Genomic DNA, 24,869 nt, shown 5'->3' on the forward strand with positions numbered 1-24,869 from the left:
TGACATACAGTTCTACGCGGCCGTCCGATTTTTTCCTCTTTTTTATTACTTTTTCGATTATGAAGTAACAGTCTTTTAAATCTCGACCAACAATCTGAACCTCTTCTCGATAGAATACTCCTAAAATGGGGTTAGAATTTAAATCCATCAGCTTATATACAGGTGGGTCACGTGGTAGTCTCTCAGCTATTTTAAACAATTCTGTAGTAAAATTCGGGTTATATTTCTTATCGAAAATTGATAAATTTCTACTTATTCTACAAATATCTCCAATTTCAAACGCGTATGTTAACGGAGGAGAAAAATTTACCGAACCGTAAAGATTTTTCCATATTTTAGCAGAGTTATCTAGAGTAACTTCCGCGGGTTTACATTTAATTGATCTGTGATAACTATTGTTATAAGCGTTTATAATATCATCTAAAACGTCGATATATTTAAGGGTGTTATTCTGCATGAAATAGCGATATAAACGAGATTTAAAACTTCTAATGAATCTTTCAATAATGGACGCTTTCACTTCTGATCGGGTAGCCAAAAATTTAATGTTCCTTCGTTGTAATTCACTCTGCACTTCTTGACAGACAAATTCGTTTCCATGATCACTTTGAATTCTTTTCGGTTGACGGCCTTTTTCAAAAACGTTACGTTACGTTTCTAAAATTGTTACACCTTTCTTATTTTTAACCGCTACAGCCATAGCGTATTTGCTAAATATGTCGATAATACATAATACGTAGCGAGATCCTGAATTATATTTAGACAGCTTCTGAAAATCTGCCAAGTCCGCTTGCCACTGTTCGTCAATTCCATAAACAATAGTTCGATTTCGTTTGAATCGTCTTCTAGCAGGTTTATGCAGCGTATATGTATCCTGCTTTATTAGAAATTGTTTTACTTTTTCCAATGAGACCTTTAAACCTTTATGTCGAGCTGAATTATAGAGCGCTCGAACTCCAGCGAATGACCCTGGGTCTGCGGGGTTAGTATAGATCTGCTCAAGTTCTTTCTCCATATTGGGTAATATTTTGATGTAATGGCATGTAACGCCAAAAAAGGAAATTAAATAATTCTAATATTATAATAACTATGATAATTAATACAGCTGTGATAATTTTCGGTGATTTTGAAAATGATTGTGATAAATAGGCTAAAAGTCCTAAAGAGACCGTTTCTGTACAACCTTCCTTTCGGATAACAGCCAATCGCGCTCACCATTGCGCCACGGAGGCTCCGACATAGGGGGTAACGTATTACTCGACGATTTATTCTTCATTCTCCTACGTTGGCCCCTCACTTTTCTTAAAATATAATAATGATACGGAATGAACGCGAGTAAAAAGAGAAGCGTCGCCACCGTATGGACTCGAACCATCAACCTTTCGGTTAACAGCCGAACGCGCTCACCATTGCGCCACGGAGGCTCCGACATAGGGGGTAACGTATTACTCGACGATTTATTCTTCATTCTCCTACGTTGGCCCCTCACTTTTCTTAAAATATAATAATGATACGGAATGAACGCGAGTAAAAAGTAAAGCGTCGCCACCGGATGGACACGAACCATCAACCTTTCGGTTAACAGCCGAACGCGCTAACCATTGCGCCACGGAGGCTCCGACATAGGGGGTAACGTATTACTCGACAATTTATTCTTCATTCTCCTACGTTGGCCCCTCACTTTTCTTAAAATATAATAATGATACGGAATGAACGCGAGTAAGAAGAGAAGCGTCGCCACCGTATGGACTCGAACCATCAACCTTTCGGCTAACAGCCGAAAGCGCTTACCATTGCGCCACGGAGGCTCCGACATAGTTGGTAACGTATTACTCGACGATTTATTCTTCATTCTCCTACGTTGGCCCCTCACTTTTCTTAAAATATAATAATGATACGGAATGAACGCGAGTAAAAAGAGAAGCGTCGCCACCGGATGGACTCGAACCATCAACCTTTCGGTTAACAGCCGAACGCGCTCACCATTGCGCCACGGAGGCTCCGACATAGGGGGTAACGTATTACTCGACAATTTATTCTTCATTCTCCTACGTTGGCCCCTCACTTTTCTTAAAATATAATAATGATACGGAATGAACGCGAGTAAAAAGAGAAGCGTCGCCACCGGATGGACTCGAACCATCAACCTTTCGGTTAACAGCCGAACGCGCTAACCATTGCGCCACGGAGGCTCCGACATAGGGGGTAACGTATTACTCGACAATTTATTCTTCATTCTCCTACGTTGGCCCCTCACTTTTCTTAAAATATAATAATGATACGGAATGAACGCGAGTAAAAAGAGAAGCGTCGCCACCGGATGGACTCGAACCATCAACCTTTCGGTTAACAGCCGAACGCGCTCACCATTGCGCCACGGAGGCTCCGACATAGGGGGTAACGTATTACTCGACAATTTATTCTTCATTCTCCTACGTTGGCCCCTCACTTTTCTTAAAATATAATAATGATACGGAATGAACGCGAGTAAAAAGAGAAGCGTCGCCACCGGATGGACTCGAACCATCAACCTTTCGGTTAACAGACGAACGCGCTCACCATTGCGCCACGGAGGCTCCGACATAGGGGGTAACGTATTACTCGACAATTTATTCTTCATTCTCCTACGTTGGCCCCTCACTTTTCTTAAAATATAATAATGATACGGAATGAACGCGAGTAAAAAGAGAAGCGTCGCCACCGGATGGACTCGAACCATCAACCTTTCGGTTAACAGCCGAACGCGCTAACCATTGCGCCACGGAGGCTCCGACATAGGGGGTAACGTATTACTCGACAATTTATTCTTCATTCTCCTACGTTGGCCCCTCACTTTTCTTAAAACATAATAATGATACGGAATGAACGCGAGTAAAAAGAGAAGCGTCGCCACCGGATGGACTCGAACCATCAACCTTTCGGTTAACAGCCGAACGCGCTCACCATTGCGCCACGGAGGCTCCGACATAGGGGGTAACGTATTACTCGACAATTTATTCTTCATTCTCCTACGTTGGCCCCTCACTTTTCTTAAAATATAATAATGATACGGAATGAACGCGAGTAAAAAGAGAAGCGTCGCCACCGGATGGACTCGAACCATCAACCTTTCGGTTAACAGCCGAACGCGCTAACCATTGCGCCACGGAGGCTCCGACATAGGGGGTAACGTATTACTCGACAATTTATTCTTCATTCTCCTACGTTGGCCCGTCACTTTTCTTAAAATATAATAATGATACGGAATGAACGCGAGTGAAAAGAGAAGCGTCGCCACCGGATGGACTCGAACCATCAACCTTTCGGTTAACAGCCGAACGCGCTCACCATTGCGCCACGGAGGCTCCGACATAGGGGGTAACGTATTACTCGACAATTTATTCTTCATTCTCCTACGTTGGCCCCTCACTTTTCTTAAAATATAATAATGATACGGAATGAACGCGAGTAAAAAGAGAAGCGTCGCCACCGGATGGACTCGAACCATCAACCTTTCGGTTAACAGCCGAACGCGCTCACCATTGCGCCACGGAGGCTCCGACATAGGGGGTAACGTATTACTCGACAATTTATTCTTCATTCTCCTACGTTGGCCCCTCACTTTTCTTAAAATATAATAATGATACGGAATGAACGCGAGTAAAAAGAGAAGCGTCGCCACCGGATGGACTCGAACCATCAACCTTTCGGTTAACAGCCGAACGCGCTAACCATTGCGCCACGGAGGCTCCGACATAGGGGGTAACGTATTACTCGACAATTTATTCTTCATTCTCCTACGTTGGCCCCTCACTTTTCTTAAAATATAATAATGATACGGAATGAACGCGAGTAAAAAGAGAAGCGTCGCCACCGGATGGACTCGAACCATCAACCTTTCGGTTAACAGCCGAACGCGCTAACCATTGCGCCACGGAGGCTCCGACATAGGGGGTAACGTATTACTCGACAATTTATTCTTCATTCTCCTACGTTGGCCCCTCACTTTTCTTAAAATATAATAATGATACGGAATGAACGCGAGTGAAAAGAGAAGCGTCGCCACCGGATGGACTCGAACCATCAACCTTTCGGTTAACAGCCGAACGCGCTCACCATTGCGCCACGGAGGCTCCGACATAGGGGGTAACGTATTACTCGACAATTTATTCTTCATTCTCCTACGTTGGCCCCTCACTTTTCTTAAAATATAATAATGATACGGAATGAACGCGAGTAAAAAGAGAAGCGTCGCCACCGGATGGACTCGAACCATCAACCTTTCGGTTAACAGCCGAACGCGCTCACCATTGCGCCACGGAGGCTCCGACATAGGGGGTAACGTATTACTCGACAATTTATTCTTCATTCTCCTACGTTGGCCCCTCACTTTTCTTAAAATATAATAATGATACGGAATGAACGCGAGTAAAAAGAGAGGGGTCGCCACCGGATGGACTCGAACGATATACCTATCGGTTAACAGCCGAACGCGCTAACCATTGCGCCACGGAGGCTCAGACATAGGGGGTAACGTATTACTCGACAATTTATTCTTCATTCTCCTACGTTGGCCCCTCACTTTTCTTAAAATATAATAATGATACGGAATGAACGCGAGTGAAAAGAGAAGCGTCGCCACCGGATGGACTCGAACCATCAACCTTTCGGTTAACAGCCGAACGCGCTAACCATTGCGCCACGGAGGCTCCGACATAGGGGGTAACGTATTACTCGACAATTTATTCTTCATTCTCCTACGTTGGCCCCTCACTTTTCTTAAAATATAATAATGATACGGAATGAACGCGAGTAAAAAGAGAGGGGTCGCCACCGGATGGACTCGAACGATATACCTATCGGTTAACAGCCGAACGCGCTAACCATTGCGCCACGGAGGCTCAGACATAGGGGGTAACGTATTACTCGACAATTTATTCTTCATTCTCCTACGTTGGCCCCTCACTTTTCTTAAAATATAATAATGATACGGAATGAACGCGAGTGAAAAGAGAAGCGTCGCCACCGGATGGACTCGAACCATCAACCTTTCGGTTAACAGCCGAACGCGCTAACCATTGCGCCACGGAGGCTCCGACATAGGGGGTAACGTATTACTCGACAATTTATTCTTCATTCTCCTACGTTGGCCCCTCACTTTTCTTAAAATATAATAATGATACGGAATGAACGCGAGTAAAAAGAGAAGCGTCGCCACCGGATGGACTCGAACCATCAACCTTTCGGTTAACAGCCGAACGCGCTAACCATTGCGCCACGGAGGCTCCGACATAGGGGGTAACGTATTACTCGACAATTTATTCTTCATTCTCCTACGTTGGCCCCTCACTTTTCTTAAAATATAATAATGATACGGAATGAACGCGAGTGAAAAGAGAAGCGTCGCCACCGGATGGACTCGAACCATCAACCTTTCGGTTAACAGCCGAACGCGCTCACCATTGCGCCACGGAGGCTCCGACATAGGGGGTAACGTATTACTCGACAATTTATTCTTCATTCTCCTACGTTGGCCCCTCACTTTTCTTAAAATATAATAATGATACGGAATGAACGCGAGTAAAAAGAGAAGCGTCGCCACCGGATGGACTCGAACCATCAACCTTTCGGTTAACAGCCGAACGCGCTCACCATTGCGCCACGGAGGCTCCGACATAGGGGGTAACGTATTACTCGACAATTTATTCTTCATTCTCCTACGTTGGCCCCTCACTTTTCTTAAAATATAATAATGATACGGAATGAACGCGAGTAAAAAGAGAGGGGTCGCCACCGGATGGACTCGAACGATATACCTATCGGTTAACAGCCGAACGCGCTAACCATTGCGCCACGGAGGCTCAGACATAGGGGGTAACGTATTACTCGACAATTTATTCTTCATTCTCCTACGTTGGCCCCTCACTTTTCTTAAAATATAATAATGATACGGAATGAACGCGAGTAAAAAGAGAGGGGTCGCCACCGGATGGACTCGAACCATCAACCTTTCGCTTAACAGCCGAACGTGCTAACCATTGCGCCACGGAGGCTCCGACATAGGGGGTAACGTATTACTCGACAATTTATTCTTCATTCTCCTACGTTGGCCCCTCACTTTTCTTAAAATATAATAATGATACGGAATGAACGCGAGTAAAAAGAGAAGCGTCGCCACCGGATGGACTCGAACCATCAACCTTTCGGTTAACAGCCGAAAGCGCTCACCATTGCGCCACGGAGGCTCCGACATAGGGGGTAACGTATTACTCGACGATTTATTCTTCATTCTCCTACGTTGGCCCCTCACTTTTCTTAAAATATAATAATGATACGGAATGAACGCGAGTAAAAAGAGAAGCGTCGCCACCGGATGGACTCGTACCATCAACCTTTCGGTTAACAGCCGAAAGCGCTCACCATTGCGCCACGGAGGCTCCGACATAGTTGGTAACGTATTACTCGACGATTTATTCTTCATTCTCCTACGTTGGCCCCTCACTTTTCTTAAAATATAATAATGATACGGAATGAACGCGAGTAAAAAGAGAAGCGTCGCCACCGGATGGACTCGAACCATCAACCATTCGGTTAACAGCCGAACGCGCTCACCATTGCGCCACGGAGGCTCCGACATAGGGGGTAACGTATTACTCGACAATTTATTCTTCATTCTCCTACGTTGGCCCCTCACTTTTCTTAAAATATAATAATGATACGGAATGAACGCGAGTAAAAAGATAAGCGTCGCCACCGGATGGACTCGAACCCTCAACCTTTCGGTTAACAGCCGAACGCGCTAACCATTGCGCCACGGAGGCTCCGACATAGGGGGTAACGTATTACTCGACAATTTATTCTTCATTCTCCTACGTTGGCCCCTCACTTTTCTTAAAATATAATAATGATACGGAATGAACGCGAGTAAAAAGAGAAGCGTCGCCACCGGATGGACTCGAACCATCAACCTTTCGGTTAACAGCCGAACGCGCTCACCATTGCGCCACGGAGACTCCGACATAGGGGGTAACGTATTACACGACAATTTATTCTTCATTCTCCTACGTTGGCCCCTCACTTTTCTTAAAATATAATAATGATACGGAATGAACGCGAGTAAAAAGAGAAGCGTCGCCACCGGATGGACTCGAACCATCAACCTTTCGGTTAACAGCCGAACGCGCTCACCATTGCGCCACGGAGGCTCCGACATAGGGGGTAACGTATTACTCGACAATTTATTCTTCATTCTCCTACGTTGGCCCCTCACTTTTCTTAAAATATAATAATGATACGGAATGAACGCGAGTAAAAAGAGAAGCGTCGCCACCGGATGGACTCGAACCATCAACCTTTCGGTTAACAGCCGAACGCGCTCACCATTGCGCCACGGAGGCTCCGACATAGGGGGTAACGTATTACTCGACAATTTATTCTTCATTCTCCTACGTTGGCCCCTCACTTTTCTTAAAATATAATAATGATACGGAATGAACGCGAGTAAAAAGAGAAGCGTCGCCACCGGATGGACTCGAACCATCAACCTTTCGGTTAACAGCCGAACGCGCTCACCATTGCGCCACGGAGGCTCCGACATAGGGGGTAACGTATTACTCGACAATTTATTCTTCATTCTCCTACGTTGGCCCCTCACTTTTCTTAAAATATAATAATGATACGGAATGAACGCGAGTAAAAAGAGAAGCGTCGCCACCGGATGGACTCGAATTATCAACCTTTCGGTTAACAGCCGAACGCGCTCACCATTGCGCCACGGAGGCTCCGACATAGGGGGTAACGTATTATTCGACAATTTATTCTTCATTCTCCTACGTTGGCCCCTCACTTTTCTTAAAATATAATAATGATACGGAATGAACGCGAGTAAAAAGAGAAGCGTCGCCACCGGATGGACTCGAACCATCAACCTTTCGGTTAACAGCCGAACGCGCTCACCATTGCGCCACGGAGGCTCCGACATAGGGGGTAACGTATTACTCGACAATTTATTCTTCATTCTCCTACGTTGGCCCCTCACTTTTCTTAAAATATAATAATGATACGGAATGAACGCGAGTAAAAAGAGAAGCGTCGCCACCGGATGGACTCGAACCGTCAACCTTTCGGTTAACAGCCGAACGCGCTAACCATTGCGCCACGGAGGCTCCGACATAGGGGGTAACGTATTACTCGACAATTTATTCTTCATTCTCCTACGTTGGCCCCTCACTTTTCTTAAAATATAATAATGATACGGAATGAACGCGAGTAAAAAGAGAAGCGTCGCCACCGGATGGACTCGAACCATCAACCTTTCGGTTAACAGCCGAAAGCGCTCACCATTGCGCCACGGAGGCTCCGACATAGGGGGTAACGTATTACTCGACGATTTATTCTTCATTCTCCTACGTTGGCCCCTCACTTTTCTTAAAATATAATAATGATACGGAATGAACGCGAGTAAAAAGAGAAGCGTCGCCACCGGATGGACTCGAACCATCAACCTTTCGGTTATCAGCCGAAAGCGCTCACCATTGCGCCACGGAGGCTCCGACATAGTTGGTAACGTATTACTCGACGATTTATTCTTCATTCTCCTACGTTGGCCCCTCACTTTTCTTAAAATATAATAATGATACGGAATGAACGCGAGTAAAAATAGAAGCGTCGCCACCGGATGGACTCGAACCATCAACCTTTCGGTTAACAGCCGAACGCGCTCACCATTGCGCCACGGAGGCTCCGACATAGCGGGTTACGTTTTACTCGACGATTTATTCTTCATTCTCCTACGTTGGCCCCTCACTTTTCTTAAAATTTAATAATGATACGGAATGAACGCGAGTAAAAAGAGAAGCGTCGCCACCGTATGGACTCGAACCATCAACCTTTTGGTTAACAGCCGAACGCGCTCACCATTGCGCCACGGAGGCTCAGACATAGGGGGTAACGTATTACTCGACAATTTATTCTTCATTCTCCTACGTTGGCCCCTCACTTTTCTTAAAATATAATAATGATACGGAATGAACGCGAGTAAAAAGAGAAGCATCGCCACCGGATGGACTCGAACCATCAACCTTTCGGTTAACAGCCGAACGCGCTCACCATTGCGCCACGGAGGCTCCGACATAGGGGGTAACGTATTACTCGACGATTTATTCTTCATTCTCCTACGTTGGCCCCTCACTTTTCTTAAAATATAATAATGATACGGAATGAACGCGAGTAAAAAGAGAAGCGTCGCCACCGTATGGACTCGAAATATCAACCTTTCGGTTAACAGCCGAACGCGCTCACCATTGCGCCACGGAGGCTCCGACATAGCGGGTTACGTTTTACTCGACGATTTATTCTTCATTCTCCTACGTTGGCCCCTCACTTTTCTTAAAATTTAATAATGATACGGAATGAACGCGAGTAAAAAGAGAAGCGTCGCCACCGTATGGACTCGAACCATCAACCTTTTGGTTAACAGCCGAACGCGCTCACCATTGCGCCACGGAGGCTCAGACATAGGGGGTAACGTATTACTCGACAATTTATTCTTCATTCTCCTACGTTGGCCCCTCACTTTTCTTAAAATATAATAATGATACGGAATGAACGCGAGTAAAAAGAGAAGCGTCGCCACCGTATGGACTTGAACCATCAACCTTTCGGTTAACAGCCGAACGCGCTCACCATTGCGCCACGGAGGCTCAGACATAGGGGGTAACGTATTACTCGACGATTTATTCTTCTATCTCCTACGTTGGCCCCTCACTTTTCTTAAAATATAATAATGATACGGAATGAACGCGAGTAAAAAGAGAAGCGTCGCCACCGTATGGACTCGAACCATCAACCTTTCGGTTAACAGCCGAACGCGCTCACCATTGCGCCACGGAGGCTCAGACATAGGGGGTAACGTATTACTCGACGATTTATTCTTCATTCTCCTACGTTGGCCCCTCACTTTTCTTAAAATATAATAATGATACGGAATGAACGCGAGTAAAAAGAGAAGCGTCGCCACCGGATGGACTCGAACCATCAACCTTTCGGTTAGCAGCCGAAATCGCTCACCATTGCGCCACGGAGGCTCCGACATAGTTGGTAACGTATTACTCGACGATTTATTCTTCATTCTCCTACGTTGGTCCCTCACTTTTCTTAAAATATAATAATGATACGGAATGAACGCGAGTAAAAAGAGAAGCGTCGCCACCGTATGGACTCGAATTATCAACCTTTTGGTTAACAGCCGAACGCGCTCACCATTGCGCCACGGAGGCTCAGACATAGGGGGTAACGTATTACTCGACAATTTATTCTTCATTCTCCTACGTTGGCCCCTCACTTTTCTTAAAATATAATAATGATACGGAATGAACGCGAGTAAAAAGAGAAGCATCGCCACCGGATGGACTCGAACCATCAATCTTTCGGTTAACAGCCGAACGCGCTCACCATTGCGCCACGGAGGCTCCGACATAGGGGGTAACGTATTACTCGACAATTTATGCTTCATTCTCCTACGTTGGCCCCTCACTTTTCTTAAAATATAATATTGATAAGGAATGAACGCGAGTAAAAAGAGAAGCGTCGCCACCGGATGGACTCGAACCATCAACCTTTCGGTTAACAGCCGAACGCGCTAACCATTGCGCCACGGAGGCTCCGACATAGGGGGTAACGTATTACTCGACAATTTATTCTTCATTCTCCTACGTTGGCCCCTCACTTTTCTTAAAATATAATATTGATAAGGAATGAACGCGAGTAAAAAGAGAAGCGTCGCCACCGGATGGACTCGAACCATTAAACTTTCGGTTAACAGCCGAACGCGCTCACCATTGCGCCACGGAGGCTCCGACATAGGGGGTAACGTATTACTCGACGATTTATTCTTCATTCTCCTACGTTGGCCCCTCACTTTTCTTAAAATATAATAATGATACGGAATGAACGCGAGTAAAAAGAGAAGCGTCGCCACCGTATGGACTCGAAATATCAACCTTTCGGTTAACAGCCGAACGCGCTCACCATTGCGCCACGGAGGCTCCGACATAGCGGGTTACGTTTTACTCGACGATTTATTCTTCATTCTCCTACGTTGGCCCCTCACTTTTCTTAAAATTTAATAATGATACGGAATGAACGCGAGTAAAAAGAGAAGCGTCGCCACCGTATGGACTCGAACCATCAACCTTTTGGTTAACAGCCGAACGCGCTCACCATTGCGCCACGGAGGCTCAGACATAGGGGGTAACGTATTACTCGACAATTTATTCTTCATTCTCCTACGTTGGCCCCTCACTTTTCTTAAAATATAATAATGATACGGAATGAACGCGAGTAAAAAGAGAAGCGTCGCCACCGTATGGACTCGAACCATCAACCTTTCGGTTAACAGCCGAACGCGCTCACCATTGCGCCACGGAGGCTCAGACATAGGGGGTAACGTATTACTCGACGATTTATTCTTTATTCTCCTACGTTGGCCCCTCACTTTTCTTAAAATATAATAATGATACGGAATGAACGCGAGTAAAAAGAGAAGCGTCGCCACCGTATGGACTCGAACCATCAACCTTTCGGTTAACAGCCGAACGCGCTCACCATTGCGCCACGGAGGCTCAGACATAGGGGGTAACGTATTACTCGACGATTTATTCTTCATTCTCCTACGTTGGCCCCTCACTTTTCTTAAAATATAATAATGATACGGAATGAACGCGAGTAAAAAGAGAAGCGTCGCCACCGGATGGACTCGAACCATCAACCTTTCGGTTAACAGCCGAAATCGCTCACCATTGCGCCACGGAGGCTCCGACATAGTTGGTAACGTATTACTCGACGATTTATTCTTCATTCTCCTACGTTGGTCCCTCACTTTTCTTAAAATATAATAATGATACGGAATGAACGCGAGTAAAAAGAGAAGCGTCGCCACCGTATGGACTCGAATTATCAACCTTTTGGTTAACAGCCGAACGCGCTCACCATTGCGCCACGGAGGCTCAGACATAGGGGGTAACGTATTACTCGACAATTTATTCTTCATTCTCCTACGTTGGCCCCTCACTTTTCTTAAAATATAATAATGATACGGAATGAACGCGAGTAAAAAGAGAAGCATCGCCACCGGATGGACTCGAACCATCAACCTTTCGGTTAACAGCCGAACGCGCTCACCATTGCGCCACGGAGGCTCAGACATAGGGGGTAACGTATTACTCGACGATTTATTCTTCATTCTCCTACGTTGGCCCCTCACTTTTCTTAAAATATAATAATGATACGGAATGAACGCGAGTAAAAAGAGAAGCGTCGCCACCGGATGGACTCGAACCATCAACCTTTCGGTTAACAGCCGAAATCGCTCACCATTGCGCCACGGAGGCTCCGACATAGTTGGTAACGTATTACTCGACGATTTATTCTTCATTCTCCTACGTTGGTCCCTCACTTTTCTTAAAATATAATAATGATACGGAATGAACGCGAGTAAAAAGAGAAGCGTCGCCACCGTATGGACTCGAATTATCAACCTTTTGGTTAACAGCCGAACGCGCTCACCATTGCGCCACGGAGGCTCAGACATAGGGGGTAACGTATTACTCGACAATTTATTCTTCATTCTCCTACGTTGGCCCCTCACTTTTCTTAAAATATAATAATGATACGGAATGAACGCGAGTAAAAAGAGAAGCATCGCCACCGGATGGACTCGAACCATCAACCTTTCGGTTAACAGCCGAACGCGCTCACCATTGCGCCACGGAGGCTCCGACATAGGGGGTAACGTATTACTCGACAATTTATTCTTCATTCTCCTACGTTGGCCCCTCACTTTTCTTAAAATATAATATTGATAAGGAATGAACGCGAGTAAAAAGAGAAGCGTCGCCACCGGATGGACTCGAACCATTAAACTTTCGGTTAACAGCCGAACGCGCTCACCATTGCGCCACGGAGGCTCCGACATAGGGGGTAACGTATTACTCGACAATTTATTCTTCATTCTCCTACGTTGGCCCCTCACTTTTCTTAAAATATAATAATGATACGGAATGAACGCGAGTAAAAGAGAAGCGTCGCCACCGTATGGACTCGAACCATCAACCTTTCGGTTAACAGCCGAACGCGCTCACCATTGCGCCTCGGAGGCTCCGATATAGGGGGTAACGTATTACTCGACAATTTATTCTTCATTCTCCTACGTTGGCCCCTCACTTTTCTTAAAATATAATAATGATACGGAATGAACGCGAGTAAAAAGAGAAGCGTCGCCACCGTATGGACTCGAACCATCAACCTTTCGGTTAACAGCCGAAAGCGCTCACCATTGCGCCACGGAGGCTCCGACATAGTTGGTAACGTATTACTCGACGATTTATTCTTCATTCTCCTACGTTGGCCCCTCACTTTTCTTAAAATATAATAATGATACGGAATGAACGCGAGTAAAAAGAGAAGCGTCGCCACCGGATGGACTCGAACCATCAACCTTTCGGTTAACAGCCGAACGCGCTCACCATTGCGCCACGGAGGCTCCGACATAGGGGGTAACGTATTACTCGACAATTTATTCTTCATTCTCCTACGTTGGCCCCTCACTTTTCTTAAAATATAATAATGATACGGAATGAACGCGAGTAAAAAGAGAAGCGTCGCCACCGGATGGACTCGAACCATCAACCTTTCGGTTAACAGCCGAACGCGCTAACCATTGCGCCACGGAGGCTCCGACATAGGGGGTAACGTATTACTCGACAATTTATTCTTCATTCTCCTACGTTGGCCCCTCACTTTTCTTAAAATATAATATTGATAAGGAATGAACGCGAGTAAAAAGAGAAGCGTCGCCACCGGATGGAATCGAACCATTAAACTTTCGGTTAACAGCCGAACGCGCTCACCATTGCGCCACGGAGGCTCCGACATAGTTGGTAACGTATTACTCGACGATTTATTCTTCATTCTCCTACGTTGGTCCCTCACTTTTCTTAAAATATAATAATGATACGGAATGAACGCGAGTAAAAAGAGAAGCGTCGCCACCGTATGGACTCGAATTATCAACCTTTTGGTTAACAGCCGAACGCGCTCACCATTGCGCCACGGAGGCTCAGACATAGGGGGTAACGTATTACTCGACAATTTATTCTTCATTCTCCTACGTTGGCCCCTCACTTTTCTTAAAATATAATAATGATACGGAATGAACGCGAGTAAAAAGAGAGGGGTCGCCACCGGATGGACTCGAACCATCAACCTTTCGGTTAACAGCCGAACGCGCTCACCATTGCGCCACGGAGGCTCCGACATAGGGGGTAACGTATTACTCGACGATTTATTCTTCATTCTCCTACGTTGGCCCCTCACTTTTCTTAAAATATAATAATGATACGGAATGAACGCGAGTAAAAAGAAAAGCGTCGCCACCGGATGGACACGAACCATCAACCTTTCGGTTAACAGCCGAACGCGCTATGCATTGCGCCACGGAGGCTCCGACATAGGGGGTAACGTATTACTCGACAATTTATTCTTCATTCTCCTACGTTGGCCCCTCACTTTTCTTAAAATATAATAATGATACGGAATGAACGCGAGTAAGAAGAGAAGCGTCGCCACCGGATGGACTCGAACCATCAACCTTTCGGTTAACAGCCGGAAGCGCTCACCATTGCGCCACGGAGGCTCCGACATAGTTGGTAACGTATTACTCGACGATTTATTCTTCATTCTCCTACGTTGGCCCCTCACTTTTCTTAAAATATAATAATGATACGGAATGAACGCGAGTAAAAAGAGAAGCGTCGCCACCGGATGGACTCGAACCATCAACCTTTCGGTTAACAGCCGAACGCGCTCACCATTGCGCCACGGAGGCTCCGACATAGGGGGTAACGTATTACTCGACAATTTATTCTTCATTCTCCTACGTTGGCCCCTCACTTTTCTTAAAATATAATAATGATACGGAATGAACGCGAGTAAAAAGAGAAGCGTCGCCACCGGATGGACTCGAACCATCAACCTTTCGGTTAACAGCCGAACGCGCTAACCATTGCGCCACGGAGGCTCCGACATAGGGGGTAACGTATTACTCGACAATTTATTCTTCATTCTCCTACGTTGGCCCCTCACTTTTCTTAAAATATAATAATGATACGGAATGAACGCGAGTAAAAAGAGAAGCGTCGCCACCGGATGGACTCGAACCATCAACCTTTCGGTTAACAGCCGAACGCGCTCACCATTGCGCCACGGAGGCTCCGACATAGGGGGTAACGTATTACTCGACAATTTATTCTTCATTCTCCTACGTTGGCCCCTCACTTTTCTTAAAATATAATAATGATACGGAATGAACGCGAGTAAAAAGAGAAGCGTCGCCACCGGATGGACTCGAACCATCAACCTTTCGGTTAACAGCCGAACGCGCTCACCATTGCGCCACGGAGGCTCCGACATAGGGGGTAACGTATTACTCGACAATTTATTCTTCATTCTCCTACGTTGGCCCCTCACTTTTCTTAAAATATAATAATGATACGGAATGAACGCGAGTAAAAAGAGAAGCGTCGCCACCGGATGGACTCGAACCATCAACCTTTCGGTTAACAGCCGAACGCGCTAACCATTGCGCCACGGAGGCTCCGACATAGGGGGTAACGTATTACTCGACAATTTATTTTTCATTCTCCTACGTTGGCCCCTCACTTTTCTTAAAACATAATAATGATACGGAATGAACGCGAGTAAAAAGAGAAGCGTCGCCACCGGATGGACTCGAACCATCAACCTTTCGGTTAACAGCCGAACGCGCTCACCATTGCGCCACGGAGGCTCCGACATAGGGGGTAACGTATTACTCGACAATTTATTCTTCATTCTCCTACGTTGGCCCCTCACTTTTCTTAAAATATAATAATGATACGGAATGAACGCGAGTAAAAAGAGAAGCGTCGCCACCGGATGGACTCGAACCATCAACCTTTCGGTTAACAGCCGAACGCGCTAACCATTGCGCCACGGAGGCTCCGACGTAGGGGGTAACGTATTACTCGACAATTTATTCTTCATTCTCCTACGTTGGCCCCTCACTTTTCTTAAAATATAATAATGATACGGAATGAACGCGAGTAAAAAGAGAAGCGTCGCCACCGGATGGACTCGAACCATCAACCTTTCGGTTAACAGCCGAACGCGCTCACCATTGCGCCACGGAGGCTCCGACATAGGGGGTAACGTATTACTCGACAATTTATTCTTCATTCTCCTACGTTGGCCCCTCACTTTTCTTAAAATATAATAATGATACGGAATGAACGCGAGTAAAAAGAGAAGCGTCGCCACCGTATGGACTCGAATTATCAACCTTTCGGTTAACAGCCGAACGCGCTCACCATTGCGCCACGGAGGCTCCGACATAGGGGGTAACGTATTACTCGACAATTTATTCTTCATTCTCCTACGTTGGCCCCTCACTTTTCTTAAAATATAATAATGATACGGAATGAACGCGAGTAAAAAGAGAAGCGTCGCCACCGGATGGACTCGAACCATCAACCTTTCGGTTAACAGCCGAACGCGCTAACCATTGCGCCACGGAGGCTCCGACATAGGGGGTAACGTATTACTCGACAATTTATTTTTCATTCTCCTACGTTGGCCCCTCACTTTTCTTAAAACATAATAATGATACGGAATGAACGCGAGTAAAAAGAGAAGCGTCGCCACCGGATGGACTCGAACCATCAACCTTTCGGTTAACAGCCGAACGCGCTCACCATTGCGCCACGGAGGCTCCGACATAGGGGGTAACGTATTACTCGACAATTTATTCTTCATTCTCCTACGTTGGCCCCTCACTTTTCTTAAAATATAATAATGATACGGAATGAACGCGAGTAAAAAGAGAAGCGTCGCCACCGGATGGACTCGAACCATCAACCTTTCGGTTAACAGCCGAACGCGCTAACCATTGCGCCACGGAGGCTCCGACGTAGGGGGTAACGTATTACTCGACAATTTATTCTTCATTCTCCTACGTTGGCCCCTCACTTTTCTTAAAATATAATAATGATACGGAATGAACGCGAGTAAAAAGAGAAGCGTCGCCACCGGATGGACTCGAACCATCAACCTTTCGGTTAACAGCCGAACGCGCTCACCATTGCGCCACGGAGGCTCCGACATAGGGGGTAACGTATTACTCGACAATTTATTCTTCATTCTCCTACGTTGGCCCCTCACTTTTCTTAAAATATAATAATGATACGGAATGAACGCGAGTAAAAAGAGAAGCGTCGCCACCGTATGGACTCGAATTATCAACCTTTCGGTTAACAGCCGAACGCGCTCACCATTGCGCCACGGAGGCTCCGACATAGGGGGTAACGTATTACTCGACAATTTATTCTTCATTCTCCTACGTTGGCCCCTCACTTTTCTTAAAATATAATAATGATACGGAATGAACGCGAGTAAAAAGAGAAGCGTCGCCACCGTATGGACTCGAATTATCAACCTTTCGGTTAACAGCCGAACGCGCTCACCATTGCGCCACGGAGGCTCCGACATAGGGGGTAACGTATTACTCGACAATTTATTCTTCATTCTCCTACGTTGGCCCCTCACTTTTCTTAAAATATAATAATGATACGGAATGAACGCGAGTAAAAAGAGAAGCGTCGCCACCGGATGGACTCGAACCATCAACCTTTCGCTTAACAGCCGAACGCGCTAACCATTGCGCCACGGAGGCTCCGACATAGGGGGTAACGTATTACTCGACAATTTATTCTTCATTCTCCTACGTTGGCCCCTCACTTTTCTTAAAATATAATAATGATACGGAATGAACGCGAGTAAAAAGAGAAGCGTCGCCACCGGATGGACTCGAACCATCAACCTTTCGGTTAACAGCCGAAAGCGCTCACCATTGCGCCACGGAGGCTCCGACATAGGGGTAACGTATTACTCGACGATTTATTCTTCATTCTCCTACGTTGGCCCCTCACTTTTCTTAAAATATAATAATGATACGGAATGAACGCGAGTAAAAAGAGAAGCGTCGCCACCGGAGGGACTCGAACCATCAACCTTTCGGTTAACAGCCGAACGCGCTCACCATTGCGCCACGGAGGCTCCGACATAGGGGGTAACGTATTACTCGACAATTTATTTTTCATTCTCCTACGTTGGCCCCTCACTTTTCTTAAAACATAATAATGATACGGAATGAACGCGAGTAAAAAGAGAAGCGTCGCCACCGGATGGACTCGAACCATCAACCTTTCGGTTAACAGCCGAACGCGCTCACCATTGCGCCACGGAGGCTCCGACATAGGGGGTAACGTATTACTCGACAATTTATTCTTCATTCTCCTACGTTGGCCCCTCACTTTTCTTAAAATATAATAATGATACGGAATGAACGCGAGTAAAAAGAGAAGCGTCGCCACCGGATGGACTCGAACCATCAACCTTTCGCTTAACAGCCGAACGCGCTAACCATTGCGCCACGGAGGCTCCGACATAGGGGGTAACGTATTACTCGACAATTTATTCTTCATTCTCCTACGTTGGCCCCTCACTTTTCTTAAAATATAATAATGATACGGAATGAACGCGAGTAAAAAGAGAAGCGTCGCCACCGGATGGACTCGAACCATCAACCTTTCGGTTAACAGCCGAAAGCGCTCACCATTGCGCCACGGAGGCTCCGACATAGGGGTAACGTATTACTCGACGATTTATTCTTCATTCTCCTACGTTGGCCCCTCACTTTTCTTAAAATATAATAATGATACGGAATGAACGCGAGTAAAAAGAGAAGCGTCGCCACCGGATGGACTCGAACCATCAACCTTTCGGTTAACAGCCGAAAGCGCTCACCATTGCGCCACGGAGGCTCCGACATAGTTGGTAACGTATTACTCGACGATTTATTCTTCATTCTCCTACGTTGGCCCCTCACTTTTCTTAAAATATAATAATGATACGGAATGAACGCGAGTAAAAAGAGAAGCGTCGCCACCGGATGGACTCGAACCATCAACCATTCGGTTAACAGCCGAACGCGCTCACCATTGCGCCACGGAGGCTCCGACATAGGGGGAAACGTATTACTCGACAATTTATTCTTCATTCTCCTACGTTGGCCCCTCACTTTTCTGAAAATATAATAATGATACGGAATGAACGCGAGTAAAAAGAGAAGCGTCGCCACCGGATGGACTCGAACCATCAACCTTTCGGTTAACAGCCGAACGCGCTAACCATTGCGCCACGGAGGCTCCGACATAGGGGGTAACGTATTACTCGACAATTTATTCTTCATTCTCCTACGTTGGCCCCTCACTTTTCTTAAAATATAATAATGATACGGAATGAACGCGAGTAAAAAGAGAAGCGTCGCCACCGGATGGACTCGAACCATCAACCTTTCGGTTAACAGCCAAACGCGCTCACCATTGCGCCACGGAGGCTCCGACATAGGGGGTAACGTATTACTCGACAATTTATTCTTCATTCTCCTACGTTGGCCCCTCACTTTTCTTAAAATATAATAATGATACGGAATGAACGCGAGTAAAAAGAGAAGCGTCGCCACCGGATGGACTCGAACCATCAACCTTTCGGTTAACAGCCGAACGCGCTAACCATTGCGCCACGGAGGCTCCGACATAGGGGGTAACGTATTACTCGACAATTTATTCTTCATTCTCCTACGTTGGCCCCTCACTTTTCTTAAAATATAATAATGATACGGAATGAACGCGAGTAAAAAGAGAAGCGTCGCCACCGGATGGACTCGAACCATCAACCTTTCGGTTAACAGCCGAACGCGCTCACCATTGCGCCACGGAGGCTCCGACATAGGGGGTAACGTATTACTCGACAATTTATTCTTCATTCTCCTACGTTGGCCCCTCACTTTTCTTAAAATATAATAATGATACGGAATGAACGCGAGTAAAAAGAGAAGCGTCGCCACCGGATGGACTCGAACCATCAACCTTTCGGTTAACAGCCGAACGCGCTAACCATTGCGCCACGGAGGCTCCGACGTAGGGGGTAACGTATTACTCGACAATTTATTCTTCATTCTCCTACGTTGGCCCCTCACTTTTCTGAAAATATAATAATGATACGGAATGAACGCGAGTAAAAAGAGAAGCGTCGCCACCGGATGGACTCGAACCATCAACCTTTCGGTTAACAGCCGAACGCGCTAACCATTGCGCCACGGAGGCTCCGACATAGGGGGTAACGTATTACTCGACAATTTATTCTTCATTCTCCTACGTTGGCCCCTCACTTTTCTTAAAATATAATAATGATACGGAATGAACGCGAGTAAAAAGAGAAGCGTCGCCACCGGATGGACTCGAACCATCAACCTTTCGGTTAACAGCCAAACGCGCTCACCATTGCGCCACGGAGGCTCCGACATAGGGGGTAACGTATTACTCGACAATTTATTCTTCATTCTCCTACGTTGGCCCCTCACTTTTCTTAAAATATAATAATGATACGGAATGAACGCGAGTAAAAAGAGAAGCGTCGCCACCGGATGGACTCGAACCATCAACCTTTCGGTTAACAGCCGAACGCGCTAACCATTGCGCCACGGAGGCTCCGACATAGGGGGTAACGTATTACTCGACAATTTATTCTTCATTCTCCTACGTTGGCCCCTCACTTTTCTTAAAATATAATAATGATACGGAATGAACGCGAGTAAAAAGAGAAGCGTCGCCACCGGATGGACTCGAACCATCAACCTTTCGGTTAACAGCCGAACGCGCTCACCATTGCGCCACGGAGGCTCCGACATAGGGGGTAACGTATTACTCGACAATTTATTCTTCATTCTCCTACGTTGGCCCCTCACTTTTCTTAAAATATAATAATGATACGGAATGAACGCGAGTAAAAAGAGAAGCGTCGCCACCGGATGGACTCGAACCATCAACCTTTCGGTTAACAGCCGAACGCGCTAACCATTGCGCCACGGAGGCTCCGACATAGGGGGTAACGTATTACTCGACAATTTATTCTTCATTCTCCTACGTTGGCCCCTCACTTTTCTTAAAATATAATAATGATACGGAATGAACGCGAGTAAAAAGAGAAGCGTCGCCACCGGATGGACTCGAACCATCAACCTTTCGGTTAGCAGCCGAACGCGCTCACCATTGCGCCACGGAGGCTCCGACATAGGGGGTAACGTATTACTCGACAATTTATTCTTCATTCTCCTACGTTGGCCCCTCACTTTTCTTAAAATATAATAATGATACGGAATGAACGCGAGTAAAAAGAGAAGCGTCGCCACCGGATGGACTCGAAACATCAACCTTTCGGTTAACAGCCGAACGCGCTAACCATTGCGCCACGGAGGCTCCAACATAGGGGGTAACGTATTACTCGACAATTTATTCTTCATTCTCCTACGTTGGCCCCTCACTTTTCTTAAAATATAATAATGATACGGAATGAACGCGAGTAAAAAGAGAAGCGTCGCCACCGTATGGACTCGAATTATCAACCTTTCGGTTAACAGCCGAACGCGCTCACCATTGCGCCACGGAGGCTCCGACATAGGGGGTAACGTATTACTCGACAATTTATTCTTCATTCTCCTACGTTGGCCCCTCACTTTTCTTAAAATATAATAATGATACGGAATGAACGCGAGTAAAAAGAGAAGCGTCGCCACCGGATGGACTCGAACCATCAACCTTTCGGTTAACAGCCGAACGCGCTCACCATTGCGCCACGGAGGCTCCGACATAGGGGGTAACGTATTACTCGACAATTTATTCTTCATTCTCCTACGTTGGCCCCTCACTTTTCTTAAAATATAATAATGATACGGAATGAACGCGAGTAAAAAGAGAAGCGTCGCCACCGGATGGACTCGAACCGTCAACCTTTCGGTTAACAGCCGAACGCGCTAACCATTGCGCCACGGAGGCTCCGACATAGGGGGTAACGTATTACTCGACAATTTATTCTTCATTCTCCTACGTTGGCCCCTCACTTTTCTTAAAATATAATAATGATACGGAATGAACGCGAGTAAAAAGAGAAGCGTCGCCACCGGATGGACTCGAACCATCAACCTTTCGGTTAACAGCCGAAAGCGCTCACCATTGCGCCACGGAGGCTCCGACATAGGGGGTAACGTATTACTCGACGATTTATTCTTCATTCTCCTACGTTGGCCCCTCACTTTTCTTAAAATATAATAATGATACGGAATGAACGCGAGTAAAAAGAGAAGCGTCGCCACCGGATGGACTCGAACCATCAACCTTTCGGTTAACAGCCGAAAGCGCTCACCATTGCGCCACGGAGGCTCCGACATAGGGGGTAACGTATTACTCGACGATTTATTCTTCATTCTCCTACGTTGGCCCCTCACTTTTCTTAAAATATAATAATGATACGGAATGAACGCGAGTAAAAAGAGAAGCGTCGCCACCGGATGGACTCGAACCATCAACCTTTCGGTTATCAGCCGAAAGCGCTCACCATTGCGCCACGGAGGCTCCGACATAGGGGGTAACGTATTACTCGACAATTTATTCTTCATTCTCCTACGTTGGCCCCTCACTTTTCTTAAAATATAATAATGATACGGAATGAACGCGAGTAAAAGAGAAGCGTCGCCACCGTATGGACTCGAACCATCAACCTTCCGGTTAACAGCCGAACGCGCTCACCATTGCGCCACGGAGGCTCCGACATAGGGGGTAACGTATTATTCGACAATTTATTCTTCATTCTCCTACGTTGGCCCCTCACTTTTCTTAAAATATAATATTGATACGGAATGAACGCGAGTAAAAAGAGAGGGGTCGCCACCGGATGGACTCGAACCATCAACCTTTCGGTTAACAGCCGAACGCGCTCACCATTGCGCCACGGAGGCTCCGACATAGGGGGTAACGTATTACTCGACGATTTATTCTTCATTCTCCTACGTTGGCCCCTAACTTTTCTTAAAATATAATAATGATACGGAATGAACGCGAGTTAAAAAAGAAGCGTCGCCACCGGATGGACTCGAACCATCAACCTTTCGGTTATCAGCCGAACGCGCTCACCATCGCGCCACGGAGGCTCAGACATAGGGGGTAACGTATTACTCGACAATTTATTCTTCATTCTCCTACGTTGGCCCCTCACTTTTCTTAAAATATAATAATGATACGGAATGAACGCGAGTAAAAAGAGAAACGTCGCCACCGGATGGACTCGAACCATCAACCTTTCGGATAACAGCCAATCGCGCTCACCATTGCGCCACGGAGGCTCCGACATAGGGGGTAACGTATTACTCGACGATTTATTCTTCATTCTCCTACGTTGGCCCCTCACTTTTCTTAAAATATAATAATGATACGGAATGAACGCGAGTAAAAAGAGAAGCGTCGCCACCGTATGGACTCGAATTATCAACCTTTCGGTTAACAGCCGAACGCGCTCACCATTGCGCCACGGAGGCTCCGACATAGGGGGTAACGTATTACTCGACAATTTATTCTTCATTCTCCTACGTTGGCCCCTCACTTTTCTTAAAATATAATATTGATAAGGAATGAACGCGAGTAAAAAGAGAAGCGTCGCCACCGGATGGACTCGAACCATTAAACTTTCGGTTAACAGCCGAACGCGCTCACCATTGCGCCACGGAGGCTCCGACATAGGGGGTAACGTATTACTCGACAATTTATTCTTCATTCTCCTACGTTGGCCCCTCACTTTTCTTAAAATATAATAATGATACGGAATGAACGCGAGTAAAAGAGAAGCGTCGCCACCGTATGGACTCGAACCATCAACCTTTCGGTTAACAGCCGAACGCGCTCACCATTGCGCCACGGAGGCTCCGACATAGGGGGTAACGTATTACTCGACGATTTATTCTTCATTCTCCTACGTTGGCCCCTCACTTTTCTTAAAATATAATAATGATACGGAATGAACGCGAGTAAAAAGAGAAGCGTCGCCACCGTATGGACTCGAATTATCAACCTTTCGGTTAACAGCCGAACGCGCTCACCATTGCGCCACGGAGGCTCCGACATAGGGGGTAACGTATTACTCGACAATTTATTCTTCATTCTCCTACGTTGGCCCCTCACTTTTCTTAAAATATAATAATGATACGGAATGAACGCGAGTAAAAAGAGAAGCGTCGCCACCGGATGGACTCGAACCATCAACCTTTCGGTTAACAGCCGAACGCGCTAACCATTGCGCCACGGAGGCTCCGACATAGGGGGTAACGTATTACTCGACAATTTATTCTTCATTCTCCTACGTTGGCCCCTCACTTTTCTTAAAATATAATAATGATACGGAATGAACGCGAGTAAAAAGAGAAGCGTCGCCACCGGATGGACTCGAACCATCAACCTTTCGGTTAACAGCCGAACGCGCTAACCATTGCGCCACGGAGGCTCCGACATAGGGGGTAACGTATTACTCGACAATTTATTCTTCATTCTCCTACGTTGGCCCCTCACTTTTCTTAAAATATAATAATGATACGGAATGAACGCGAGTAAAAAGAGAGGCGTCGCCACCGGATGGACTCGAACCATCAACCTTTCGGTTAACAGCCGAACGCGCTCACCATTGCGCCACGGAGGCTCCGACATAGGGGGTAACGTATTACTCGACAATTTATTCTTCATTCTCCTACGTTGGCCCCTCACTTTTCTTAAAATATAATAATGATACGGAATGAACGCGAGTAAAAAGAGAAGCGTCGCCACCGGATGGACTCGAACCATCAACCTTTCGGTTAACAGCCGAACGCGCTAACCATTGCGCCACGGAGGCTCCGACATAGGGGGTAACGTATTACT

The 24,869-nt window shown here is 46.3% G+C and overlaps 1 protein-coding gene and 70 non-coding genes across 71 annotated transcripts in view; 1 reads left to right on the forward strand and 70 right to left on the reverse strand.

Moving 5' to 3' along the window:
* LOC149967509 (uncharacterized) overlaps positions 1-24,869 on the forward strand; it is a 61,602-nt gene that overhangs the window by 7,129 nt on the left and 29,604 nt on the right. The gene's annotated exons all lie outside the window — the stretch shown is intronic.
* TRNAN-GUU (transfer RNA asparagine (anticodon GUU)) lies at positions 1,928-2,000 on the reverse strand. The gene has a single exon. It is a non-coding gene; the product is annotated as a tRNA-Asn (tRNA).
* TRNAN-GUU (transfer RNA asparagine (anticodon GUU)) lies at positions 2,120-2,192 on the reverse strand. The gene has a single exon. It is a non-coding gene; the product is annotated as a tRNA-Asn (tRNA).
* On the reverse strand, positions 2,312-2,384 carry TRNAN-GUU (transfer RNA asparagine (anticodon GUU)). The gene has a single exon. It is a non-coding gene; the product is annotated as a tRNA-Asn (tRNA).
* On the reverse strand, positions 2,696-2,768 carry TRNAN-GUU (transfer RNA asparagine (anticodon GUU)). Its single transcript has one exon. It is a non-coding gene; the product is annotated as a tRNA-Asn (tRNA).
* Positions 2,888-2,960, reverse strand: TRNAN-GUU (transfer RNA asparagine (anticodon GUU)). Its single transcript has one exon. It is a non-coding gene; the product is annotated as a tRNA-Asn (tRNA).
* Positions 3,080-3,152, reverse strand: TRNAN-GUU (transfer RNA asparagine (anticodon GUU)). Its single transcript has one exon. It is a non-coding gene; the product is annotated as a tRNA-Asn (tRNA).
* On the reverse strand, positions 3,272-3,344 carry TRNAN-GUU (transfer RNA asparagine (anticodon GUU)). The gene has a single exon. It is a non-coding gene; the product is annotated as a tRNA-Asn (tRNA).
* Positions 3,464-3,536, reverse strand: TRNAN-GUU (transfer RNA asparagine (anticodon GUU)). Its single transcript has one exon. It is a non-coding gene; the product is annotated as a tRNA-Asn (tRNA).
* TRNAN-GUU (transfer RNA asparagine (anticodon GUU)) lies at positions 3,656-3,728 on the reverse strand. Its single transcript has one exon. It is a non-coding gene; the product is annotated as a tRNA-Asn (tRNA).
* TRNAN-GUU (transfer RNA asparagine (anticodon GUU)) lies at positions 3,848-3,920 on the reverse strand. The gene has a single exon. It is a non-coding gene; the product is annotated as a tRNA-Asn (tRNA).
* Positions 4,040-4,112, reverse strand: TRNAN-GUU (transfer RNA asparagine (anticodon GUU)). Its single transcript has one exon. It is a non-coding gene; the product is annotated as a tRNA-Asn (tRNA).
* On the reverse strand, positions 4,232-4,304 carry TRNAN-GUU (transfer RNA asparagine (anticodon GUU)). The gene has a single exon. It is a non-coding gene; the product is annotated as a tRNA-Asn (tRNA).
* Positions 4,616-4,688, reverse strand: TRNAN-GUU (transfer RNA asparagine (anticodon GUU)). The gene has a single exon. It is a non-coding gene; the product is annotated as a tRNA-Asn (tRNA).
* Positions 5,000-5,072, reverse strand: TRNAN-GUU (transfer RNA asparagine (anticodon GUU)). The gene has a single exon. It is a non-coding gene; the product is annotated as a tRNA-Asn (tRNA).
* On the reverse strand, positions 5,192-5,264 carry TRNAN-GUU (transfer RNA asparagine (anticodon GUU)). The gene has a single exon. It is a non-coding gene; the product is annotated as a tRNA-Asn (tRNA).
* Positions 5,384-5,456, reverse strand: TRNAN-GUU (transfer RNA asparagine (anticodon GUU)). The gene has a single exon. It is a non-coding gene; the product is annotated as a tRNA-Asn (tRNA).
* On the reverse strand, positions 5,576-5,648 carry TRNAN-GUU (transfer RNA asparagine (anticodon GUU)). Its single transcript has one exon. It is a non-coding gene; the product is annotated as a tRNA-Asn (tRNA).
* TRNAN-GUU (transfer RNA asparagine (anticodon GUU)) lies at positions 6,152-6,224 on the reverse strand. Its single transcript has one exon. It is a non-coding gene; the product is annotated as a tRNA-Asn (tRNA).
* On the reverse strand, positions 6,536-6,608 carry TRNAN-GUU (transfer RNA asparagine (anticodon GUU)). The gene has a single exon. It is a non-coding gene; the product is annotated as a tRNA-Asn (tRNA).
* TRNAN-GUU (transfer RNA asparagine (anticodon GUU)) lies at positions 7,112-7,184 on the reverse strand. The gene has a single exon. It is a non-coding gene; the product is annotated as a tRNA-Asn (tRNA).
* TRNAN-GUU (transfer RNA asparagine (anticodon GUU)) lies at positions 7,304-7,376 on the reverse strand. Its single transcript has one exon. It is a non-coding gene; the product is annotated as a tRNA-Asn (tRNA).
* On the reverse strand, positions 7,496-7,568 carry TRNAN-GUU (transfer RNA asparagine (anticodon GUU)). The gene has a single exon. It is a non-coding gene; the product is annotated as a tRNA-Asn (tRNA).
* Positions 7,880-7,952, reverse strand: TRNAN-GUU (transfer RNA asparagine (anticodon GUU)). Its single transcript has one exon. It is a non-coding gene; the product is annotated as a tRNA-Asn (tRNA).
* TRNAN-GUU (transfer RNA asparagine (anticodon GUU)) lies at positions 8,264-8,336 on the reverse strand. The gene has a single exon. It is a non-coding gene; the product is annotated as a tRNA-Asn (tRNA).
* On the reverse strand, positions 8,456-8,528 carry TRNAI-GAU (transfer RNA isoleucine (anticodon GAU)). The gene has a single exon. It is a non-coding gene; the product is annotated as a tRNA-Ile (tRNA).
* Positions 8,648-8,720, reverse strand: TRNAN-GUU (transfer RNA asparagine (anticodon GUU)). The gene has a single exon. It is a non-coding gene; the product is annotated as a tRNA-Asn (tRNA).
* TRNAN-GUU (transfer RNA asparagine (anticodon GUU)) lies at positions 9,032-9,104 on the reverse strand. The gene has a single exon. It is a non-coding gene; the product is annotated as a tRNA-Asn (tRNA).
* Positions 9,992-10,064, reverse strand: TRNAS-GCU (transfer RNA serine (anticodon GCU)). Its single transcript has one exon. It is a non-coding gene; the product is annotated as a tRNA-Ser (tRNA).
* Positions 10,568-10,640, reverse strand: TRNAN-GUU (transfer RNA asparagine (anticodon GUU)). Its single transcript has one exon. It is a non-coding gene; the product is annotated as a tRNA-Asn (tRNA).
* On the reverse strand, positions 12,104-12,176 carry TRNAN-GUU (transfer RNA asparagine (anticodon GUU)). Its single transcript has one exon. It is a non-coding gene; the product is annotated as a tRNA-Asn (tRNA).
* Positions 12,680-12,752, reverse strand: TRNAN-GUU (transfer RNA asparagine (anticodon GUU)). The gene has a single exon. It is a non-coding gene; the product is annotated as a tRNA-Asn (tRNA).
* On the reverse strand, positions 13,447-13,519 carry TRNAN-GUU (transfer RNA asparagine (anticodon GUU)). Its single transcript has one exon. It is a non-coding gene; the product is annotated as a tRNA-Asn (tRNA).
* TRNAN-GUU (transfer RNA asparagine (anticodon GUU)) lies at positions 13,639-13,711 on the reverse strand. Its single transcript has one exon. It is a non-coding gene; the product is annotated as a tRNA-Asn (tRNA).
* Positions 14,215-14,287, reverse strand: TRNAN-GUU (transfer RNA asparagine (anticodon GUU)). The gene has a single exon. It is a non-coding gene; the product is annotated as a tRNA-Asn (tRNA).
* TRNAN-GUU (transfer RNA asparagine (anticodon GUU)) lies at positions 14,791-14,863 on the reverse strand. The gene has a single exon. It is a non-coding gene; the product is annotated as a tRNA-Asn (tRNA).
* Positions 14,983-15,055, reverse strand: TRNAN-GUU (transfer RNA asparagine (anticodon GUU)). The gene has a single exon. It is a non-coding gene; the product is annotated as a tRNA-Asn (tRNA).
* On the reverse strand, positions 15,175-15,247 carry TRNAN-GUU (transfer RNA asparagine (anticodon GUU)). Its single transcript has one exon. It is a non-coding gene; the product is annotated as a tRNA-Asn (tRNA).
* On the reverse strand, positions 15,367-15,439 carry TRNAN-GUU (transfer RNA asparagine (anticodon GUU)). The gene has a single exon. It is a non-coding gene; the product is annotated as a tRNA-Asn (tRNA).
* On the reverse strand, positions 15,559-15,631 carry TRNAN-GUU (transfer RNA asparagine (anticodon GUU)). The gene has a single exon. It is a non-coding gene; the product is annotated as a tRNA-Asn (tRNA).
* Positions 15,751-15,823, reverse strand: TRNAN-GUU (transfer RNA asparagine (anticodon GUU)). Its single transcript has one exon. It is a non-coding gene; the product is annotated as a tRNA-Asn (tRNA).
* Positions 15,943-16,015, reverse strand: TRNAN-GUU (transfer RNA asparagine (anticodon GUU)). The gene has a single exon. It is a non-coding gene; the product is annotated as a tRNA-Asn (tRNA).
* Positions 16,135-16,207, reverse strand: TRNAN-GUU (transfer RNA asparagine (anticodon GUU)). The gene has a single exon. It is a non-coding gene; the product is annotated as a tRNA-Asn (tRNA).
* On the reverse strand, positions 16,519-16,591 carry TRNAN-GUU (transfer RNA asparagine (anticodon GUU)). The gene has a single exon. It is a non-coding gene; the product is annotated as a tRNA-Asn (tRNA).
* Positions 16,711-16,783, reverse strand: TRNAN-GUU (transfer RNA asparagine (anticodon GUU)). The gene has a single exon. It is a non-coding gene; the product is annotated as a tRNA-Asn (tRNA).
* TRNAN-GUU (transfer RNA asparagine (anticodon GUU)) lies at positions 16,903-16,975 on the reverse strand. The gene has a single exon. It is a non-coding gene; the product is annotated as a tRNA-Asn (tRNA).
* TRNAN-GUU (transfer RNA asparagine (anticodon GUU)) lies at positions 17,095-17,167 on the reverse strand. The gene has a single exon. It is a non-coding gene; the product is annotated as a tRNA-Asn (tRNA).
* TRNAN-GUU (transfer RNA asparagine (anticodon GUU)) lies at positions 17,863-17,935 on the reverse strand. The gene has a single exon. It is a non-coding gene; the product is annotated as a tRNA-Asn (tRNA).
* TRNAN-GUU (transfer RNA asparagine (anticodon GUU)) lies at positions 18,246-18,318 on the reverse strand. The gene has a single exon. It is a non-coding gene; the product is annotated as a tRNA-Asn (tRNA).
* Positions 18,630-18,702, reverse strand: TRNAN-GUU (transfer RNA asparagine (anticodon GUU)). Its single transcript has one exon. It is a non-coding gene; the product is annotated as a tRNA-Asn (tRNA).
* On the reverse strand, positions 18,821-18,893 carry TRNAN-GUU (transfer RNA asparagine (anticodon GUU)). Its single transcript has one exon. It is a non-coding gene; the product is annotated as a tRNA-Asn (tRNA).
* On the reverse strand, positions 19,013-19,085 carry TRNAN-GUU (transfer RNA asparagine (anticodon GUU)). The gene has a single exon. It is a non-coding gene; the product is annotated as a tRNA-Asn (tRNA).
* TRNAN-GUU (transfer RNA asparagine (anticodon GUU)) lies at positions 19,205-19,277 on the reverse strand. The gene has a single exon. It is a non-coding gene; the product is annotated as a tRNA-Asn (tRNA).
* Positions 19,589-19,661, reverse strand: TRNAN-GUU (transfer RNA asparagine (anticodon GUU)). The gene has a single exon. It is a non-coding gene; the product is annotated as a tRNA-Asn (tRNA).
* On the reverse strand, positions 19,781-19,853 carry TRNAN-GUU (transfer RNA asparagine (anticodon GUU)). The gene has a single exon. It is a non-coding gene; the product is annotated as a tRNA-Asn (tRNA).
* Positions 19,973-20,045, reverse strand: TRNAN-GUU (transfer RNA asparagine (anticodon GUU)). Its single transcript has one exon. It is a non-coding gene; the product is annotated as a tRNA-Asn (tRNA).
* Positions 20,165-20,237, reverse strand: TRNAN-GUU (transfer RNA asparagine (anticodon GUU)). Its single transcript has one exon. It is a non-coding gene; the product is annotated as a tRNA-Asn (tRNA).
* TRNAN-GUU (transfer RNA asparagine (anticodon GUU)) lies at positions 20,549-20,621 on the reverse strand. The gene has a single exon. It is a non-coding gene; the product is annotated as a tRNA-Asn (tRNA).
* TRNAN-GUU (transfer RNA asparagine (anticodon GUU)) lies at positions 20,741-20,813 on the reverse strand. The gene has a single exon. It is a non-coding gene; the product is annotated as a tRNA-Asn (tRNA).
* Positions 20,933-21,005, reverse strand: TRNAN-GUU (transfer RNA asparagine (anticodon GUU)). The gene has a single exon. It is a non-coding gene; the product is annotated as a tRNA-Asn (tRNA).
* Positions 21,125-21,197, reverse strand: TRNAS-GCU (transfer RNA serine (anticodon GCU)). The gene has a single exon. It is a non-coding gene; the product is annotated as a tRNA-Ser (tRNA).
* TRNAN-GUU (transfer RNA asparagine (anticodon GUU)) lies at positions 21,701-21,773 on the reverse strand. Its single transcript has one exon. It is a non-coding gene; the product is annotated as a tRNA-Asn (tRNA).
* Positions 22,085-22,157, reverse strand: TRNAN-GUU (transfer RNA asparagine (anticodon GUU)). Its single transcript has one exon. It is a non-coding gene; the product is annotated as a tRNA-Asn (tRNA).
* On the reverse strand, positions 22,277-22,349 carry TRNAN-GUU (transfer RNA asparagine (anticodon GUU)). The gene has a single exon. It is a non-coding gene; the product is annotated as a tRNA-Asn (tRNA).
* TRNAI-GAU (transfer RNA isoleucine (anticodon GAU)) lies at positions 22,469-22,541 on the reverse strand. The gene has a single exon. It is a non-coding gene; the product is annotated as a tRNA-Ile (tRNA).
* Positions 22,852-22,924, reverse strand: TRNAN-GUU (transfer RNA asparagine (anticodon GUU)). Its single transcript has one exon. It is a non-coding gene; the product is annotated as a tRNA-Asn (tRNA).
* Positions 23,044-23,116, reverse strand: TRNAI-GAU (transfer RNA isoleucine (anticodon GAU)). The gene has a single exon. It is a non-coding gene; the product is annotated as a tRNA-Ile (tRNA).
* On the reverse strand, positions 24,195-24,267 carry TRNAN-GUU (transfer RNA asparagine (anticodon GUU)). The gene has a single exon. It is a non-coding gene; the product is annotated as a tRNA-Asn (tRNA).
* On the reverse strand, positions 24,387-24,459 carry TRNAN-GUU (transfer RNA asparagine (anticodon GUU)). Its single transcript has one exon. It is a non-coding gene; the product is annotated as a tRNA-Asn (tRNA).
* TRNAN-GUU (transfer RNA asparagine (anticodon GUU)) lies at positions 24,579-24,651 on the reverse strand. The gene has a single exon. It is a non-coding gene; the product is annotated as a tRNA-Asn (tRNA).
* TRNAN-GUU (transfer RNA asparagine (anticodon GUU)) lies at positions 24,771-24,843 on the reverse strand. The gene has a single exon. It is a non-coding gene; the product is annotated as a tRNA-Asn (tRNA).

This window comes from Leiobunum rupestre, chromosome 1 (genome assembly GCF_980474605.1).
Source record: "Leiobunum rupestre chromosome 1, qqLeiRupe1.1.hap1, whole genome shotgun sequence".
NCBI lineage: Eukaryota > Metazoa > Arthropoda > Arachnida > Opiliones > Sclerosomatidae > Leiobunum > Leiobunum rupestre.